At 53.9% G+C, this 21,159-nt stretch overlaps 1 protein-coding gene across 1 annotated transcript in view; it reads left to right on the top strand.

Moving 5' to 3' along the window:
- Nucleotides 1-389: 389 nt before the first annotated feature.
- LDLRAD4 (low density lipoprotein receptor class A domain containing 4) overlaps nt 390-21,159 on the top strand; it is a 302,983-nt gene continuing 282,213 nt past the window's right edge. Inside the window, 1 exon segment of the mRNA XM_081252967.1 lies at nt 390-8,272. The gene's annotated coding sequence lies outside the window, so the exon portion shown is untranslated.

Here is a 21,159-nt window from a genome sequence, read left to right as displayed (position 1 = left end):
CGGGGAGGAGCTGCCGCCGCCAGGCCGGCTGAGCGTCCGGGGAGCGTGGAAGGGGGCGGGGAACGCGGGGAGCCGGGGCCGATCCCGGCCCTTAAAGCGGCACCCCCGCGCCCCGCGCCCCGGCAGCCTCACTCCAGAGCCGCGGCCGCAGGTGGGTGCCGACCCAGAGCTCCGGCGTCCGGCCAAGTTCGGTGCCGCGCGGACCGGGGGCGCGGACGGGAGGACGGGGCACCGGAACTGGACGTCCGCGAGCCGCGCCGTCGGCGGGCCGCCTCCCACCCCCGCGAGTCCCGGCGGCGTCGCGGTGGGCACGGCGGCGCCCGGGGCGCTCCCGGGGGCGGGCGCAGGAGGGCGGTCCCCACCGCACAGTCTGCTTCCCGGTGCCCCGCACGGTTGTGCGCCGCCGCGGCGGGGGACGGGGTCCGCGGGCAGGTTGTGCGGGCATTGCCAGAGTTTGCGGGGAGGGAGGCGCGGAGCAGAGGGACCCTGGACCCCGCGTCCCGGGCACCCTGCGTCCCGGGCACCCCGCGCGCTGAGCGGCGGTTGGGAGGCAGCTTGTCCCGGCGCCGCTGGCCCTCAGGCTGAGCCCCGAGCCCGCAGGAAGCGGGCGTGGGCAGAATTTCTGTGACCCTCACGGCGGAATAAACAGGAAGCGACGAGCACCCAGCCCGGCCGCCCTGCCTTTGTTGTGCGGTCTGCGGGGCGCAGCGCAGAGGACGCCTCCCGGGACCCCCGCCGGCCCCCCGGGGGCTGGGCGCGCCCCGTAAGTGCGTCGCCCGAGACCTGGGCTCAGTGCTGGGCAGCTCGCCGCGCTGGCCCCGAGGGCAAATGCTTGGTTTTGAACTTTTTTTTTTTTTTTAACTGGTAAAGGAGGAGGCTTCCGATGAGGCGGAGGTTTCTGGAGCACGAAGGGGACCGCGGCGGGGTGGGTGGCACCTGGAGAAGGCGGGTAGGTCGGGCCGCTTCCCGGGTGAGCGCGCGCGGGTTGGCACAGCGGGAAACTCGTAGCGAGCCGGGACCCAGACGCAGGAGTGATTACTGAGTGCTGGTGGACACATAAACTAGCGTAATTTTTGTTTTCTCCAGAGACTCTTCTAATTAGCTAAAATTGGATAATTCTGATTTGCTTCTTTTCTCTTTCTCTGTGTCCCATCTACTCCCTTCTCCTCCTTTCTAATTTTTTTGGCAACTTCGCATCCCTGGACCCTTCGCTTGTAGTTCAGTGCTGCTTTCCAAATGTTAGTTATGATGGTGATAATATTTTTGGATGACCTACTGTGTGTAGGTGTTGTGGGATGAGGTGAGGTAAGCTGCACCGTGTTGATTCCAGAGCTGCTGTTAGTAGGCTTCTTGCAGTGGAGGTGGGTGGCGATGGTGAGCTGCCCTGGCTCTTGGAAATAAGTGGTCCTGTGGCTGGCATGGAGGTTGGTGCATCCCTGGGGGCTAGACCAGGAAGGTTCCTTTTAAAATGGTCCTTCTGCCTGTTTGGCTAGCCAAGAGGGTGTTCTCCCAGTCTGTCTCCCCTGAAGCTGCAGGACAGTGTGAGTTACAGGACAGGTCCTGGAGGATCTGCACTGAGAAACTGCCATTGCATCCAGTCAGGTCTGCATTTGCATAAGAGTGTTTATAGTCTTCCCAGGGCTTATGTTGCCTTTACTGTCACCTGTACATTTGCCCTTGTACTCTGCACTGTTCTCTTGAACATGTTCTTTATGTTCAGTGAAGGGTCATGTCAAATTTGAGTAATTCCATGTACAAAGGAGTAGATCTGATTATTATCCATGTACATGTATTGAATTATAATAGTTGGTTTCCTATCCTTGGATACTCTTTGATGGCTCTTGCAAAGAAGTGCTTTTTAAAACATGGGGGTATATTCCTTATGATCTTTGAGAGCTTAATTCTTTTAAGAGCTTCACTTTGCTATTGACATTGAACACACTGTTAGGAATTAGGGCTGAGACTGTAAGTGCCAGTAAGGGATTTGCTGCAATGGACTTGTAGCTGCCTTCCTCCCTTGTTTTAAAAGCCCCCTCTAATTTCTTAACATTCTGCTGTTACCCTTGAATGAGTCTTGACTGTGGTTCTGGTTTGTGGAGGCTTGTATTTACGATGGAGAAGGCTTTTCCCAGCAGGTATTAGGGCTGTCTCTCGAATCCTCTCTGGGGCCCTTTGCATGACCACAGTCCTGCAGAGGAACCCAGCCAGTGCCAGATGCTTATTAAGGGATTTTGTGCCCATTTGTTGGCGTATTGTTTGAGTCAAAGTCTCCTGCCCCCACTTGCCAGAGTATATAGACAAATATTTATTCCCACCCCCCCAATGCTGACAGTGCTCTAAGAATAGTTTTCTTGCCTAGCGCTGAGAGCAGGACCCGCCCGCCTGCAGAGGTGTTTACAGTTTGGGCCTGGGCTGCAGTGTGGGTTGACTTAGCAGCCTGGCATAGCGGCCCGCAACTCCTGGGACGTGGTTGGCTTTTCCTCAGGGCTGCTGGAGGGTTGCCTCCCAGCCTGACAGGAGCATAGGGAGGTGACGGTGACTTAGTGCCCTGGGTGCGGTTCCTGGCCTGCGGTCCAGCAGAAACCCCTAAGCTTGTCCAGATCCCTGTGCAGTCACCCCCATGGTCTGGGCAGGAGGTCATGGCTTTTTGTCATCACGTAAAACCAACCACTCAGCGCTCAGGGCAGGGACACTGGCCACTGTGACTGGTCAGATCTTCCTGGTGGCCCTTTGCAAGTTTATTCCTATCTTTCTTCTGTGTCTGGGCTTATGGCGTCTCTGTGATGTGTCTGTTCTTTTGGGTGAGAGTTAATGCAGAAGGAAGAAAGAAATTAAAAGATCATTCCATGTTAACCTGGAAAATTTTTAGAAACGTTTGATGTACTTCATATAGATTTATGGCTATTCAATGTAAACAGTGTGGAATGCTACGGGGTCCCCAGTGCCCTCTCTCCCTGCTTCCACCCCCTCCTTTTTTAGGTCTCAGAACACTCTCCTGGAAGCCAGTATTTTCACATGTCAAAGTGACTTTCTGCCTACATGGGATTTGTTAGCTTAGAGTTACACCGTGACCTATACCATGGGTGTGATGGAAAGTGAATCTTCAGTTTTTAAATAGCAATGTATAGCTTCTGACTCCATCTGAAAATTTAGGCCACAAGACCTGCCATGTGCTAGGGAGATTTTTTGGTGGCATTATTAGCTTTATTTTTAGGCAGCTAGGGGACACAGGTGAGCACCTGTACTATTAATTGCTGTGGAAATATTGGGTTCGTATTTCCCATCAATACTGTTTTTCTCTCTATCATAGGAGGACTTGAAAATAATGTTTGTGTTGTCTCCTATCCATGTGATTTGAGTATGGATTGCTTTTCTTTGAATTTCCACTAAAAATGGTACTTTGGCCTTTTAAGCTGTTTTTGTAAGGACTTTTCTTTCCACCAAGCTTGTTTTCCAGATAGGTCTTGGAAATTACGAAGAACATAGCTATAATATCTCCCTTGATTGGCAGCAGAGCGCTTTCCCGGACAAAAATAAGGCTGCTCTGTGCCAAATGGTTGACTTTTCTAGAATAAAAACTCTAAAGGGTTTGCAAAGAGTCCTCTGGTTAATATATTGGCATTCCCAGAACCCACTAAAACCCCGGCAGCCTGCCAGACACCACTTAATGAGGACACAGAGTGTCTGGCTCAAATCCCCACGAGCAGAAGCGGGTGGAGGCTGCTGTCCACACCCTTTATTAATTTTTAATGACCGTACTTTTGTTTTGCAGGTTTTGCTCTGCACCCCCTCAAGACCAAAAGACACGGTGACACCCCTCCCCCACTCATTTACTCATTTCCTTGGCATTGGAAAACTGTTGAGACTTTCAAGGTTAAGAATCCTGCTGAGGGATCATTTCTGTTTGCATGAGTTCTTTTGTGGTTGGCTTTCTTTTTTTCTCATTCTTTCTCTCCCAGCCCCGCCCCCGCCCGCCTTTATTTTGGAAGAGGAAGAGAGAAAAGGAACAGAAAAGGAGATAACTTTTTTTTTTATGATGCTTTATTGTCTGCTGGAAAAAAGAAGCATTTATGAAACTTTAAGTTTGTCAGACAGTTTATATGACAGTGCAAGTTGGTGCTTGCCAAGCTTCAGACAGATTGCTAACGTTACATGACAGGGATAAATAAATTACCGCTGTGAGCGGTGGGCAGGGCCTTGGGCACCCAGGAACCTGCAGGATGTGCAGTACGTGGGTGTGTGGAAGGTCTCTGCGCGCTGCCTGGAATTCTGTGACTTGCTTTGGAAGCAAAAAGGGTGTGTCTCTTGCTTTTATTTTCACCAGGGCTGCAGGCGGCAGAATCCAGGGAGCAGCTCTGTATTTTCCCCGGCCTGGTGGCCCTGCCCCTCGATGGCCCCTTACCCCCACGTCTCCCCTCCTCTGCATCAGGGGACATGGCACCTCGTCTTCCATCCAGGGTCCAGCTTCCGACAAAACTAAACTTTGGCTGCTGTTCTTTCTGCAGGTGCAGGCATTGAGAACAAATTGTCTGACATAAGTGTGTGAGCTGCCTGGGAGGGGGCTGGGTGACACTCCTTGGGCACAGTGTACTTTCATCCCTGGCGTGTGGATAGTCAGCTGGCAGAGTGACAGGTGTAATGAACTTAATGGTCTTGCTCTAGTTGCTGGCGGACACACTGCTTGTATTACAAAGCCACCTCCTAAGTTGGGCCCTGGCCAAATGACTCGCAGGATCTTCTCTGTGCAGACAGGATTCAGAGCCTGGACTGGCCAGGAATTGGGTGGGTGTGAGCGACATGGTCCCTAAATGGACCTAGAATTTCTCTTTAAAGTAAGCCTGCTCTGTCCAATTTGCAAAAAGGCCCCATCCCATCCTACCCCCACCATCCCGCTATCCAGCCATATGGTGGGGTGTGGCAAGGTGATCCCCCCCCATCCCTGGGGTTGTGGATTGCAGGCTCCCAGCGCTGCCTCCTTGGTTCCCCAGAAGTGGACTGGGCCTCTGGTGGTCGGTCCATGGTCCTGGGGCCAGCAGTCTCTGCACAGAGTTGGGAGGGAATTTCAAGAGTGAAATCCCACTGTTCCAAAGGCGGAAGGCCAGGCCGTGCTCTGGAGGGCTCCCCCGGGCAGCGGTCAGAGCGACAGCAGCACCGCCTCTGTGCCAGGCTGTCCTTAGCGTTATATTAGCTGATTGAAGCCCCCCAGCAGCCCTGGGACGTGGGCACCGCCACCATGCCATTGACAGACGGGCAGCAAGAAGCCTGAAATGCCGGAGTGAAGAAACACTGTCTCGTGAGCAAAGGTGGAGGTGGCCACGTCACGCTGGGGCCTGGGCTGTGACCCTGGGGCTGGCTGGCCCTTCCTCAGGGACCACTCACGGCGGGTGGAGGGAGACCAAGTCTCTCCTCGTCCCAAGCAGGGCCCAGGGCTCCTCCTTCTTTCCTCCCTTTGTCCATGGCTCTGATTTACACCCCACCTCCGGGCCCCACCCCCATTTCTAAACCCTGCTCCTGTGCCTGTCCTGCCTGTGGTCACAGCCTTGGTTTCGAGAATTGGGCCGTTGGTGGCTCTGTTTTGTCCATGTTGAACCTCGTCCTCCCAGGAGGAATCAGCCAGAGAGTTGATGCCTGTGGTCCTGGGCTCTGTGGAACCACCTCTGCTGGTCTTCTCTGGGTGAGGTTTGTCGGGTGTCGGTCCTGTCTTCCGAGGGGCACCCAAGGCCTGTGGGGCTGGACTGAGGTGGCCCAGGCCCTCCCCGCTCAGCAGGACCCAGCAAGTCCCTGAAAGTGGGGTGAAATGAAAAGATACATCTCTCAGATTCTCTGTCTCACTCTGAGGGGGCGTGGATTAATCAACCACATGTATCGGCGTGCAGTTCTTGTGTTCATCCCGGATGGACCTAAGTGTTTGAGGTTATGGGGCCTGAAGTGAGGCCCCAGGAGGTGCGGATGTCCGGGGTCCTGCAGGACGGCTCCCCAGCCCTTTGCAAACCTTCCCACGGCAGCAGGTGGGACCTGGCCCCTTCACACCCCTGAGTGGCTGGGTGGTGCTGTCCCCTCTGAGGGGATTGTGGTGGCCACACACTGCGGGGCCTGCTGGGCTTCTGTCTAGTTTGGTCCCTGGAGTGGGGTTGGACGGGTGCCCTTTTGCGTTGGGGGCTGCACTTGCCTGGGGGAGTTCCTGTCTGGTCCCCCTGTCAGGCATATGGGGGCCCGGGCTGGCCCTAGACTGGGTTCCACCCTCTATTTGAACCTGACTTTATTCCAGAGATTCTTTCAGGCCTGGCTGAAACCAGTGTCACGGATCTAGTCTCTGAAATCCTTTTTTTTCTGATTATATACTTACCGAAGATAATTAGGAAACTACGAAACAAAGAAGAGAAAAAAAAAGAAACAAGAAGAAAATAAAAATGACTACAATTACCTATAATTCCACTACCTTTAGAGATGACCTCTATTTACAGTTTTGTAGATTCTTTCCAGACTTAATTATAAAATCATGCATCGAACTTGTATACTTTTTATAAACTTAACATTCCATCCTGAACATATTTTCATGTAATTTAAATATTCTCCAAAAATACCACTGCTGATGACTATTAAATTCTACCCTGCGGTTATATTGTTTTTTTTTTTTTAAGCCCGTTTTGGGACGCTGAGGCTGTTAGCAGTTTTCCCTATTATAAATAATTCTGCACTGGACATTCTGATTACGTCCTTTGGATAGCTTCCTCAAGGAGGAGCTGGTGGGTATAACTTTTAGAGGCTCCTCCAGAAGTATTACCAGTTGCTTCTCAGAAAGGCTGGGACACTGCACACGGACACGGGGGTGACTGTAGTCTTGCCAGTGCTGAATATTGTTATGAAAAAAATCTTTTCAAGTTTGGCAATGAAATGGTATGTTTAAATTTTTCTTCCCATCCTTCTGTTGTGAAAATCGGGGCGTGGCATCTGGGGATACACAGGTGAAGAGAGTTCTGCTGTTGCTAGAGCTTTGCTGTGGGCAGATGCAGTGATTTTAGTGGATGCTCCCAGCATGGAGATAAGACCTTTGTGCTGTTTTAAATTCGAATTAAATGTACTCAAGACCTTTGTGCTATTTTAAATTGGAATTAGACCTGCTCAGGTAGGTTAAGGGCACGAAACAGTCTAATAATACATTTTTAAATAAAATTACGGGATTTTATGGCCAAAGGCTGTGCTTGGTCTTTCCCCAACATCCTCACCCTAACCGGCTGGGTAACGTGGGCCCTGGGTAGAGGGATAAGGTGGGGGAGGGGTGGCTCGGCAGCAGCTGCTTGAGGAGCTGTGTGGCACTTCCCTCAGTCCTTCCTCTCCGTTCTCAGTGATCGCTTTTTGAGATCAAACTCTTCCCTGGCCTTTTGCCCAAGGATACTAACATAAAATTCATTTTCTTACTGTTTCACTCGATGGCTGATGGGAGACACCTGGCCTGGGTGCCCTCTGCTGGGGGCCTCTCCCTTGGTCCCCTCTATGCTTTCGCAGACTTCTGTTTCTAGCCTGAGGGTGTCGGCGCCCACACTGGCTGCTCCGGAAGCTCCAGAGAAGGAAAACCATCTCAGTATCTTCAGTACGTTGCAGTTAACTAAAGTTGGTTTTGTTTTCCTCGAAAGGCAGCCTTTTTGGTTGAAAGGTTGGGAACAGCTGGAGGGAGCAAGACCTGACACCTGCATCTTGGGGTAATTGAGCCCCAATTAGCTTGTTCTGGTCACACACACCTCCGTGCGTCGGTGCTGGGGCAGGTGTGGGTGCTTACCACGCCCCGAGGTGCATGCTGGGAGTGCCCGGCACTGTCGGGCGTGGCCCGGTGAGCAGAGAGTATGGTCCGAGGGGCCCAGGTCGGCGCTGGCGCTTGGGTGAGTGACCCCAGCCCTCCAGGCACAGCCTGTGGGGAGCACCCTGGCCATTGTCTTGTCTGCTTGGCCCCCCTGCTGGCCATGTGGGCAGCCACACCACGCTTTCCAGGTGCAAACACACCCTGGACGTGGCTAGCAGGGCAGACGGGGCCAAAAGCCCTGGAGGTGGAGCGAGCAGAGGATTTCCCAGGAAGTTGGTCATGGAATATGTGTCATGGAATAGGTTGCTGACACCCCTTGTGTCCCTCCGCGCTTGCTGCTGGCTCGTGTGTGCGCGGCTCACAGACTTGAGTTTAATCCAACCTGGTGTGCTCCTTCAGCAGGATGATAGAATGCCGGAATCTTCCAGTTGGAACAGAGGGCCTTTCTGGACATAATGCAGCATGATTTCAAGGGTGGGTAATGTTTACAGCTGGATGGCTTGGTTGAACTATTATATTTCTGTGACTTTGTCTATTAAGATAAATATTGCCCCCTTCAGAACTTAGCTTTCATCCTACTGGTATTTAAATATAAGAGCCACAGTGTTTTACTTCCAAACTAGAGGTAGGTCCTGGGATTTAATTTTTTTTTAATCTGAAGAGTAATGTAAAAATAATAAATATATATACACAGTCATAACTATATAACTTATGTAGTAAATTTAGTCCAGAGAAAGCATAGTGTTTATTTCCGATAAAAGAAGTTGGCTGTTCCGTGGATCGGAGCTTTTGTTATTTGATGGACCTCTTTGTACTGAGTGCTTCGTGTGAATGTTCACGCTTTTGTTGTTATAACGTGGTTCATACACTGGATTTTAGGAATTGGGGCACATTTATGTGCCTGAGGGAATGGCTCCCATTGCCGAAGAAGCAGCATCAGGGCTATAGTGTGGGCCTGAGCCGCCCAAGGGGATTTGTTGTTCATAGCGTGCAGGCGCATCACCTCCTGGTTCTGAGGAAAGTTTTGCTGTAAGGGGGTTGCTTTTGTCCGTGGCTCACAGCCCCCCTGCCCGGCCAAGCCCCTGGAAGGCTTGTGACTTTGGGAAGGTCAGTTTGCCCTTCCCTAAAACAGCCATTTGCCTGCCTCTTAGGTTTGCAGGGGATCAAACGAGATAAGGCGCATGTGGACCAGCAGGGAGGGGCCCAGCGCTGCCTTAGTGAGAGCTCAGTAAAGTGTGGCTGCCTCCAGTCAAAGGAGCATTTAGGAAGTACCCGCCCAGCCTGTGAGGCGGGGACCCTGCTCCTGCCCCCAGGACTCAAGGAGCCGGTAGTCTGGCACAGGAAGCAGCCAGCAGTGAGGACAGGCACTTGTAGCCAAGCGCTGGGTTAAGAGCGGGAAATGCCATCTGAGCCGTTTGTTCATCGGGAAAGATTGTGTACCTGGGGGCGGAGGGGACCGAGGCCGCTGGGCCTGCGAGCTCTGACGGCCTCACGCGCCCTCCTTCCCCTCCTCCTCTGCTCCACGGGGCCCCGCGATGTCCGAGCACACGGTCCGATCTGGGCAACCTAGGAGACTTCAGGGAGAGGCTGGCTTTGGGCTGAGAGGTGGCCAGAGACTGGTTTGCGGGGCGGACAGCAGGGAGAGGGTTCCCCTGTCCAGGGCTCTCAGAGCTGTGCACGCTGGGGTCTAGAAGGCACAGACAAGGACGTAAACCTCAGTACAGCGTGCGCGGGGCCCTGCTTCCGTCCTCACATGTGTAGTTTATAATCAAGTACGCATGACCCGTGTGTGCTGCCCACACTTCTTTGCTCATAGGAGGATGTGTGTGAACAGTTGGGGCCACTGTTGGCAGTGGGACTGCGTGTTTAGGACCTGCCGCGAGGGAGCAGCTGTGGTGGGGAGGGCTGGCACTGCGGGTCCACAGTGACCATGTGGCTCCTGTGTTTAGGCCTCTAACGTACCCCTGCGGGAGGGCGCAGGGAACCCTATGCGGTGGTTCATATGTAAGGGCCGGTGACACAGACTCCATGGGGCCCTCGCCCACTTTGCAGCCCTGGCTCCTGTGTGTGGCCCCTTTTCCTGAGTCTCCAGGAGGTGGGAGCCGGGCGGATTCTGACGCGGTTTGGTAACGTGCAGTGCCGGCAGGATGGCTTTGTCGAGAGCTGACCGTCCAGAAGGTGAGATGATTTACTCAGTGGAGCAGGTCAGTGAGTACCTTGGGTTGTAAGGCCGAGAAACGCTGGTTCTCGTCCTGCCCGAGCAGAACGTGGGTTGTGGCTGGAGCTTTGCGGGTCAGACCCCATCTGGACGGGCGGTGGGAGTGGGTTTGGGCTGACATGGTGGTAAAGGGGGCTTTTGGGGGAGGGGCACAGGTGCTGGGAAGAAGTGGCGGTTGACCTGTGACCGTGACCTGCGTGGTGGAGGGTGGAGAGGCAGGGGGAGGGCTTGCGGACGAGCATGAGCAGAGGTGGGATTCGGAGGCGTGTGCAGTGAGGCGCCGTCGCTGTCACCGGTGGGGACAGTCGTGGTGCTGTGGAGAGGTTGGCAGACTGAGTCCGTTGCAAAGTTTCTGCCCATCTTTGCTGAAAACCAAATCAACCAGCCATGTCGGTGAAGAGAAACGGGTCCCTCGGGTCACCTGATTGTTTGCCCTGGGGGCCCTGTCCTGGCCTCAGCTCTCCAGTACTCGGTACTTGTTCACATTTCACAAAATGCGAAAATGTTCGTGCTCCACGCAGCTCACACCAGGGGGCCAGGCTTGTCACTTTCATATGGTGACAGTAGTGGCTTCTATTTGCAAAACACTAACTTTAAAGCTCTTCACAGACAGCATCTGATTTCATGATCCTTGGCTTTAAGGAACAAATAATGAAGAGTATATGGAAGTGTAATTGATCTCTAATGCGGCTGTTAGCTGAATGTGGGATTCAAATCAGAGTGTATCTTAATGTGCAAAACCTGCTGGGAAGAGGTGGCCCTCAGTCGTTCAGGCCGCACGGCGGGTGGTTTTTTGAAGGGACAAGGCTTTGCAGCTTGCTGGTTGGGCAGGAGCCTGGGCAGCATAATTTTGAGAGGTTAGGGCAAAACACTAGTCAGAATCAGAAGTACAAGGCCATTTGAGGGCTGTGCTGAGCAGTCGTTTCCCCGTGGTTGTGCAGAAAGAGACATGGGGTGAGGTGAGGTGCGTGGGGCGGCCGCTCTCACCTCTGTTCTTAGAGGAAGGTGTGCTGGTGGCCCTTTGTGGCACTTAAACTACGGCAGGTCCTGGCAGCAAACCTGGAGTCTCGCCTGGCGGTCGCAGTGGAGCCGACGTCCAGCCGTGTGTCCAGCCGTGTGTCCAGCCGTGTGTCCAGTGTCCTTCAGCCCCGGCTCCTTTTCCCTAACGTGGCGTGGCTGCTCTCCTGGTATCCGTCTGTTCAGCTGTGGATGCAAGTTACTGCCAGTTCTGTCTCTCCACTTCTAGCAGAGTAGTTTTTGTGATGTCTGGGGGCCCTTTTCCGGTGACATAAGGCAGCCCCAGCCCTCACTGTGCCTGGCCTCCCCTGTGCCTCGGCCTCCAGCAGCTCTTCTCTGCTCGGTTTTCCTCTTTTGTGGGCACCATGCGTCCTGTCCCCTTCTTGGACCCCAGGCGGAAGCCACGCTTGCTCTGCAGTGTTCTGCCCTCTTGTCTGCAGTCCCCAGAGGTGCTGTGTTTCTCCCCGAGTCCAAGTGTGTCCCGAACTGGTGATGGAGGCAGAGGCCGCAGGGTCTCCTGCTTGGACACCCATTAAACCACTAATGAGGGGTAGGTGTCACTCAAAGGCTTAGGCAGGAAGGAAGTGCTTTCTGCCCTCAGGGGTACTGAGTCTGCGGGATCAGTAACTACTGCAGAGGGTCAGCAGCCCACGGGGCATTCGGGGGACAGCCCGACCCTGAAGGACGGTGCGGGCGAGATGGCCCCTCCTTGCTGAGCCAGGCACTTGTCTCCTGTGTCGTTTGGATGGTCTCTGCTGTTGGGTGGAGTGGTGACTGTGGAGAGAAGGGGGCAGGCGGTTGGCAGGCATGACGGGGACAGTGAGCAGAGCCTGGCGAGCCGGCGGGGGTACTGAGTGCCCCTTATCTGAGCCCTCCTTTCTGTGACTCTGCCACTGACTCTGGCATGGTTTTATTAACAACCACCTTGTGACAAGACATGGTTGGGTGCTTGGTGATGTGGCCAGGAGTTGGGGTTGGTCTCAGAGTGGCCCTCAGTGCGGTCTCCCCCTCATCTGTCAGTGGGGAAGCTTTCTGACCCCAGAAACTCCCACCCACGCCTGGAAAGCTTAGAATTCTGTTGTGTGGATTGAAGTGGGCTCTGTATTATGTGGAGGCTCTTGCCCCAGACTCTGACTTCACACTCATGCCTGACTGCCCAGTGGGGATCTCCAAGCCTGTGTCTAGAGCCATGTACTTGCCCCTCCCCACTCAGTGATTCACACACACATCTTGGAGCCCTCCTTGGCTCCCCCAAATCTGGTCACTTGTCACTGTCGCTAGTAGCTCAGTGTGTCCCTTCCATGGCCTCACACAGGACCTCCCGACTGGCCACTCGCCTCCCCGCCACACAGTCTGCTTTCAGCCCAGCGGCTGTGTGAACCGGGCCATGGGACCTGGGATCCGGCTGCTCCGCCTGGCCCGGGGGTCTGGCCGCCCGTCCCCTGAGGCTCCTCACCATCCAGCTCCACCCACAGGACCTTGTGGTTGCTGCTGAAACCCACCCCCCAGGGCTGTGTGTCTGTCTCTCACTTCATTCAGGCCTCTGTTGGGCGTCCTGCCCATACGCTGTCCTGGTTTCCTCTGTGTGTGCAGGGCGAGGTGCCCGGGACCGCGAGCGCAGGACTGGGGAGCGCGTGCTGGACGCGGCAGGACGGCGACTCCTGGGGGCCGGTGTGGGCGCCGGGGGTCCCACCACAGTCATCAGGGGTCAGGCCAGGCCTCCCTGCAAACACACGGTCCTGCCGGAAAGGCTGAAGCAGAGCTGCAGGCTGGGGGGTTGAGTGGGGGCTAGCACAGCTCAGCATCCACACTGTCTCCCTCCCCTCGCCCCTCAGGTGTTTCCTCACCTACATTAACTTTTATTTTACCGTTTCCCCCCAAAGTGACCTACCCGAGAGAGAAGCGATTGTTTGCCTGACCCAATCTTGCTCTCCTACCCAGTTTAACCCGCTGGCCAGATAAACTGGGGATGAATGAAATATTATCTGTTTGTTTCAAGCAAATTAATCAAACTATAAAAGATCATCAGATTTGTTAACTTTATTCAGATCATAGGTAGAAATTTTCCCTTTAGACAAAGTGTCTTTATTATTATCTTGGTTCTCCTTAGCTGTCTTCTTCTGTTCTTGGGATCAGGAAAAGTTCAAAGTAGAGAAAATTATCATCTGTGCATTGTTTCTCCATCTTTTCAAAGAAGACTAAGTCCTTGACAGGTACTTGGGAGCCTGACTCATCCTCCAGACACCTGACTATGCTTTTTTTTTGCGGTACGTGGGCCTCTCACCGCTGTGGCCTCTCCCGTTGTGGAGCACAGGCTCTGTATGTGCAGGCTCAGCGACCATGGCTCACAGGCCCAGCCGCTCCGCGGCATGTGGGATCTTCCTGGACTGGGGCACGAACTCGTGTCCCCTGCATCGGCAGGCGGACTCCCAACCACTGCGCCACCAGGGAAGCCCCTGACTGTGCTTTTATTCTGGTGTTAGATAGTCTTCTTGAGTTGTGTTTTGTTGCCTTGGATTTAAAATCCACAAGGATGTGAAAACTAAGTATTTAGTGGAACAAGGAAAAAAGACTGAATAAGACAAATTCCAGTTAGTGGCAAGTAACACCGTGGTTCATTTCTGCTGATGGATTTCAGCCCATGTGATGTGTCACCACACAGTAGCCATGCCTGTGGGTGAGGTGGGGGTCTCCCCACGTCCACGGTACATATCTGCGGTCCTGCCCCGACCAGCAGGGGTGGGTTGTCTCGAGGGCCGAGCTCCACTTTCTGCCTCCGTCAGGAATCTGGTTGGACTGACGCAGGCACACGCGCCTTCCCCTGGAAAACAGGCTGCAGGGAGATGCACCAGGACCTTAAAAATGAACGTCTCCATTGTAGCCCCGAGGGAGATCTTGAAATCCCATCTTTTTACCTTTTCCGTATTTGCTACGATGATCTTTTTTATAGCAAGAAAATCACCAGTGAACTTGATTTCTTCAGGCCATGGAACAAAAAGTCAGTTTCTGAAAAACTGTGGAAAACAATGTGATGTGTGTCTTTTTAAGCATCTTGGAAGCATGGAGGGAGTTGCTATGGGGACGGTGAGGTTTACTCTAACGGAGAGCGGCTCCATCTGGCACCACACGTGCCCCCAGCGCCCTACGTACAGCGGACTTTCTCCTTGATGTGAAAACAATTACATGCAGAATCATGATTCCGTCTTTTCCCCTCAAATCACCACTTGGCTTTGATCTAAGAGCAGCCTCTGCCTGCTCTGTGCCTGGGGTCAACTGGGGTCACCTGCAAGACCGCCCTGCCTGCCTTCTGAGACTCCATCTTTGCTGGTGGAGCGTCCTGACTGGGTGCCCAGCGTCCCGTGTGGGTAGAATTAGCTGCTGCTTCTGCCCCTGTGCTGGCATCTCCACCCCTCCCACAGCTGCTCAGAACCAACATGGTCCCACCTTGATCTGGAGAAACGGTTGTAAGGGTCTGTCCTGGGTCACGGTGGGGACGTTGTGACTCGAGCAGTAAAGTTGTTTCCTGTCTGAGGGAGAGCAAGGCAGAGCGACACAGAGAAGGGGGGGGCGTCCACAGCTGCCCCAGAGGAAGGGGCGAATGAGCAGGTTGGAGGCGGGGGTCCTAGGGCCCCGGGGGGTGACCCCCTGCCCACCCCGTGTTGGGGCTGTGCTTGCTGTCCATCTGGGGTGTGGTCTTAGGCCCGGCTGAGTTCTGGTTCCCCCGCCTGGAAGGTGGGGTGATCATGACCCTCAGGCATCTGCTTCAAGGACTGGGGACTGGGCTTGTGGGAGGCGCCTTGCCCCATGTCCTGCCATTGGCTGGTCCTGTGCTTCCGTGGTGTCCTCCCCATGCAGATGCCCTGGTGGCACCCACTCCTCTCATCTAGACGCCATCTACAAAGGAAGGCTGTGGTGACCGACGGGCTGGGGCAAGGACTGGCCAGCATGCCCTGTCCTGCTGCCTTGGAGACTACGTGGTAACTTCCTTCGGAGCCACAGGGTCTGGTGGAACGAGGGTGATTATGCTTTAATGGGAAAAGCAGCTGGAAGACATTCAGGAAATGTGGCTTCTTGCTCCCAGCACCTTCCTTCAGTGGACACTATTGCTCGACCACCCTGGGTCAGGCACCAGTCACTCAAGACCTCTGGCCTCAGTTTCCCCACTGAGAGCCCCGTGCCAGCCTCCCCCCAGCACTCCCCACACAGGATTTCTCTTGATGGATTTTGTTCATTTGTGGGGCTGCGTTTTGTGACAATCATTCGCATTTTACAGATGAAGGCACTGAGGCCCAGAGAACATTAGCAACTTGTCGAAGGTCACATGTTGTTAAGATCTGTCTCCAAAATGAGCGGCTGCCGTGGAGTCTGGTGCTCCCCGAGGAGCCTGCTTCCTCAGAACCCCGGTTCCTGGGCTGTTTGTGTAGGAAAAACGGGTGTCGGGGCGGAGCTGCTCGTGCTCCATCCTTGCCCGTGCAGCACGTGCTCTGGAAAGCCACCCAAACCCCAGGAACTGCTGGGAGGTGCAGACATGACAAGGCTCCCAGTATCTACCTTTCCCAAATTGGAGGGGCTTCCGGTCACGTTTCCACTCAAGCACGGGTTGGATCCAGGGTTTCTGTCATTATCTGGGGCAGAGACCAGGGGCAGAGACCAGAGGCCGAACTCTGAGGACGCCTGCTGAGTTCACAGAGAGGCAGAGACTTCGCTGTCTGCCTCGTCCCCAAATGTGTCATGTCCTGTCGGTACCTCCTTTGCTCACCTGGGAGGACACCGGAGTTGCCTTGCCTGCAGTCCTGGACGTCCCTGAAGCTCCTTTGGATGGAACCGAGTTCTTTATTTGGGCGGCTGATTTTCACACAAAAGGAAGACTTCTGTATCTTTGCTGAGTTTCTGTGATAAACTGGGTTGTTTCAGAGTTGGTGGTTAGTCAAGAGCAAAGGTGAGTGAGAGAGACCTTGAACCAGCGGGCAGTGCGAGGGGGGGTGGCGCGGGGCCCACCGACCAGATTCCCGTCTGCAGAAATGCACACCCAAGTTGCAGTACTTTAAGGGTCCTGCAGAGACCGAACAAGAAGACCTCTGGGGTGGGGCTGAGACCGAGCCTGTACTAGGAGTGTGGACCCAGTGCTGCCCAGCACAGCTCCTGAGTGTGGATGAAAGGTGTGTGTCCTCGACTGGCTGGCTGGCGGTGGGGCGGGGGGGGGCCTGGGGGAGGGGAGCAGGGACTGGAAATGTTGACGCAGCTAATCCAGTGAGAACAGCCTCCTGGGCTATGGGATTTGAGGGAATAAAGAGTATTGATGGGACCACTTAGAAATGTAAACAGACTCAGTTCTCCTTTTCCCCCATATCTTGTGTAAGGATTTTGGTGGCTTCTAAATGAGCCGCCCTGAATGGCATTGGCGCCCTTGTAAATTCTAATTAGCTGGTGAATTACCTAGTATGGATTTTGATTAGTTAGGATGAATTATAGGTATTAATGAGTAAATGAAAGTTCTGGTGTCCAGGGGGCTTTGAATAGTCTCAAAAAGGCTGCGCTCTCTTTGCACACTGCATTCTTTACCCTCAGAACACAGTGCGGGGCGGGGACGCCTCGCACTCCTCGCTGGTTTGCGGGGCTCCAGAGCCCTGTGTGCCCCCCGCCCCCCAGTGTGCCGCATTGGGGGGCTGCTTCTGGTGGGCTGGTGAGGGGACCTCAGAGGGTATCAATCTTTCTTCAGCCTAACCATGTTCCAGACAGCCTTGCCCTGTGTTTAAAGAGGAGTGGTTTGAAAGACCCGACTCAGACCCATTTCAGTGATGGAGACGGGTCCCATGCGTGGCCGAGTAAGGTGCTCTAGGAGGTCACAGGTTCATTTACACGCAGAGCAGCTGGGGCGGCCTCCTGTGGTCCAGTTGCAGGTGCTGGGGGTGCAGGCTCCTTGGCCCGGCCCCTCCCACGTGCCCGCTGCAGGCTCTCACTCCCCCCCACCGCCCCGCCTTCCTGTGCATTCTCTGGGAGGTGCTGCCTCCCCGCCCCTTCCCATGAGGTGCCCCATGTCAGCACCCCAGGCCGGCATGTCCCCGCCCTCCCCTGTGCTCAGAGTTTGACCATAGTGTGTGTGTGCATGCCTGCTCACACCATTGTTTCCCACTTGACTGTTCTCACGCCTGCCTTCTGCACAGACCACGACCTCTGAGCCCTCTTCTATATTCCAAGTACCCGACACAGGGCCTAGCGCGTGGTGTGTTTGCAGAGATGCTGGAGAACAGATGGAGGAGACACGGCCAGCGCTGGGGATCAAGGCAAATGGTGGTTGTCTCGTGCTTTCTGCCAAAGAAAGCATCAGCCTTGCTTCAGGCGGACCTGGTCCGCACTCCTTCCTTCGTAACCCTGTTCACACCTCACACGTGTAGCGACCCGAGGACAGTAAAGTTCCATGGGGGCCACAGCGGGTCCTGTGTAATTTCCCGCCGTCTGTGGTTGGTGAGCTCAGCCTGAGTGCTCCTCCGGGGTGAGTCCCAGCAGGTGTCACATCCAGCGTCAACCTGACGAAGAGTTTCTGATACTTAGAGAATTCAGATGGGGCAGAGATCCCACCCAGGGATGGAGGTGGCAAAACCTTGGCAAAATTGACTTCCTTGTGGTCAGACGGTGTCTCAGGAGCAGAGAGAGCAGCCAGTGGACTCAGGCCCTGAGGCCTTCCTGCCAAAAGGCTGCTGTCTCTGGGTCTTGGTGGTCAGCCAGCCTTGCAGCTTCTCACCCCAACCGACTGGTGGGCAGGTGCAGGGGCGACCCTCGGAAGCTTGGGGTCCCTTCAAAGTCGGTGCCAGTGGGGGCAGTTCCTTCAGATGCCTCGCTCCATCCTGGTCCCCGTTCCCCTCACACCAGGCCTCCAGAGGCTGGTCTCCTGGGACCTTACTGAGCACTCTCACTGGGGGCCCAGGTTACAGAGGTGACCACCCGCTGTCTGCTGTGTCTCCGTATTTTACTGTCATTTAACATGAATGTTGCAGGGGTCATGGTTCAGACTCTCATGTCCATAGAGGCCAGGTCCCCAGGCTGGGCTCTGGGGACGTGGACGGGTACACACGTGCCGTCTGCCACCTGCAGGAAACAGATGTCCGGAAAGGCTCCCGTGGCCTGTTGCCCTCTGACGTGGGCATAGGGCTCAGGCCCTGCAGTCTAGTTGGGGAGTAGCTCGTGTCGCGTCTCTAGAGGATGCATTGCGGAGGTCTTGGCCTGTCCCTCTTGCACTGGTGGCGTTCTGTTGATTTCCATGTGCACGCCTGGCTTCTGCCAGGAGTGATTTAAAGATAGCTACAAAAATATGCATAAACTTAAAATCGTAACAAAAGATGGAGGGTTTTAGGGAAGAGAAAATAAGAGTTTGAATAAGCAAAGTACTTCAGACATGTTGACTTACAGGAACCCTTTATTTATGACTGGGAAAGTCCATTGAAACAATTCTGTTTAGGATTCTGGTATTTCAAGTTTTACTCAAGAGAAGGAAATGTCAAGTCACCGCAGCACCAGTTTACATTTCTTCTACAGTTTAGGAACTGAGGTTTGAGATGCAGAGGCCGTTTAATTCCTACTGGTGTTGTGGTTTCAGGCCTGGAACCGTTTGGGTGATTAGTGATGTCTGATCATGACGGGTGGGGGCACAGAGAGGCAGGCAGGAGCTTCATAACTTTATTCAGATGCAGAAGAAGCACCTTCAAGCACTTCCTAATGATTTTCATTGAGAAATGGATCTTTCAGAACAATGATACAGAGATTGTTAGTATTTTACCTTTAAAATATGGTAGTTATGGCATAGATGTCTTTTATGTGGTAGGTAGAAAAAGTGTTTTACTTGACTCTAATAAAAGCAGCTTTCCAAGTCGTTTAGTTCAGTCTGTGGCCTTTCACTCGGCTTGATATCCGGTCAGAGCCCCAGTCGCCCCCCCTTACTCAGGGAGCAGCAGCACTGGGCCCCAGCCCCCATCCCCGAGTGAGGTCTCGTCTGCTGTCTGGCGGCCCCTCTTCCGAACCCTTCACCTTCGTGCGTTTGTCCCCACACCCCTTGTTCTGAAGCCCCTCTTTAAGCGGCTTGGAGCTGCCCTTTACATCTGAGCACTTTGTGTATTTCTGTCTGATCCCAGCAGCTCATAATTTCCCAACCACTTTACACCTGGACTTTCTTTCTTTTTTTTTTTTTTTTTTATAATTTTTTTCCAAGGATGGGGCCTTTTTTTTTTTTTTTTTAAATTTATTTTTATTTATTTATTTATTTTTGCTGTGTTGGGTCTTCGTTTCTGTGCTAGGGCTTTCTCTAGTTGTGGCAAGCGGGGGCCACTCTTCATCGCAGTGCGCGGGCCTCTCACTATCGCGGCCTCTCTTGTTGCGGAGCACAGGCTCCAGACGCGCAGGCTCAGTCGTTGTGGCTCACGGGCCTAGTCGCTCCGCGGCATGTGGGATCCTCCCAGCCCAGGGCTCGAACCCGTGTCCCCTGCATTAGCAGGCAGACTCTCAACCACTGCACCACCAGGGAAGCCCCTACACCTGGACTTTCTAAGGGGCGAGGCCGCCTTGCTGAGGGCCAGCTGTCCTGGCTAATGCCACCTTCCGGCTCTTAACCTTGGGTGCGCTACTAACTGTCCACTGGGCATTAAACCATCTCTCAGACAGTGTGGAGAAACAATGAGACAAAATATGGGCACAGCCCTTGACACTATGTCAGCATCCATCCATCCAGTCCACCCACCTAGCTAGCTATTGCTTATTAAACTTAACTGCCATAAATTAAATTAATGTTATGGTAAAGGCCCCAGTTTTCTCTATTACCTGCCCATTCTTCTCTTTTTGTTATTATAGTTACTAATTAACCTTTGAAGTCTTTAAAAATTATTTATTGGTCCACATGGAGTGTATTGTGGTTAATACAATCACTTTTGCACCTTCAGGAGTTGCCATCGAAAGCTTAGGGTGTCTTCCTGATACACACGTACACACACATGCAGACACATACATTCATATATATGTTTAGATTCACACACACATACACACACACACAGTTGTGCACACGCACAGCAAGCCTTACGTGTGAGTGCTCCTGTGGGGAGTTTGTACTTCTTGTAGAGCTCATGGGTGGACCCTGTGGTTGGGATTCTGTAGAACAGGTTGGAGTGTTCATTTAAGGTTACATTTAATAAGTTTTTAGAAAGCATGTATCATATGCCTCACTAGCAATTTTGTTAGGCATCCTGGGGAAACAAAAGAATGAAAGCTTGTGAATTATCCGTGTCCCCTGGACCTTCTAATTTTGGGGGCTCTCCTCTCATGCACACGAGGTGCTGGGGCGGTGCTGTCACTGGCTCACCTCTGTGGACCTCCTCACTTTATTGGGTGGACTCCGTGGGTCCTGTAAGTAGAGCTGTGCCCGAGTCAGGGCCTCAGGGGAGGTGAGGGAAACGGTGTTGGGCGTTTACTTCCCTGCCTGGGAGGAGCCCCGTGTTGTACCTGCCCCCCGCCCCCGCACCCCTGCAGTTCCACACCCTGCAGGGCTGACTGTACTATGGCCCCACCAGGGGAGGGGGCCAGCCTGATTCTACCCGGCCCACCCCGGTGGGTCCTCGCTCCGTGCCAGTCTCTGGGGGAGGTTTCAGGTAAGACAGGCCAGTGAGGGAGACAGGCCCACGCGTTGGATTTAAGCCCTGTCAGTTTTGGGGCCACCTGAGTTTTTTGCTGAGTTTCTTCTGGCAGGAAGTACTACTACCCCTAATTAACATTCACATGGGCCTTGGCCAAATGCTTACTGCACGGGTAGTGAGCGTCGTTAACCTTGCTTCCAAATGAGGAAACTGAGGCTGGGGCTGAGTGCCTGCCCCATCTGCCCTGCCTACCTCCCGAGGAGGGATGCTCAGCAGAGTTCCTGCAGGTGGGATGGGAGCCAGGCTCCCACAGGGGCTGAGGGACCGAGCCCTGACAGCTCTGCCCAGGGTGCGTGGGGATGGCTGGGAGGACCGGGAAGGGGCCCAGAACCCAGGAGCTGTGGCTATTCCACAGAGTAGTTCTGCCTGGATTACGAGGTAGGTGCCCACAGTTGTATAAGTAGATGCTCAAGAGCGAATTTAAAATGCGTTGTTGAAAATGGGTTCAAGTG

This window comes from Mesoplodon bidens (assembly GCF_964165515.1).
Source record: "Mesoplodon bidens genome assembly, chromosome: 13".
Taxonomy (NCBI): domain Eukaryota; kingdom Metazoa; phylum Chordata; class Mammalia; order Artiodactyla; family Ziphiidae; genus Mesoplodon; species Mesoplodon bidens.
Note: the sequence above shows the minus strand (reverse complement) of the source record. Positions and strands in the feature narration are given on the sequence as shown.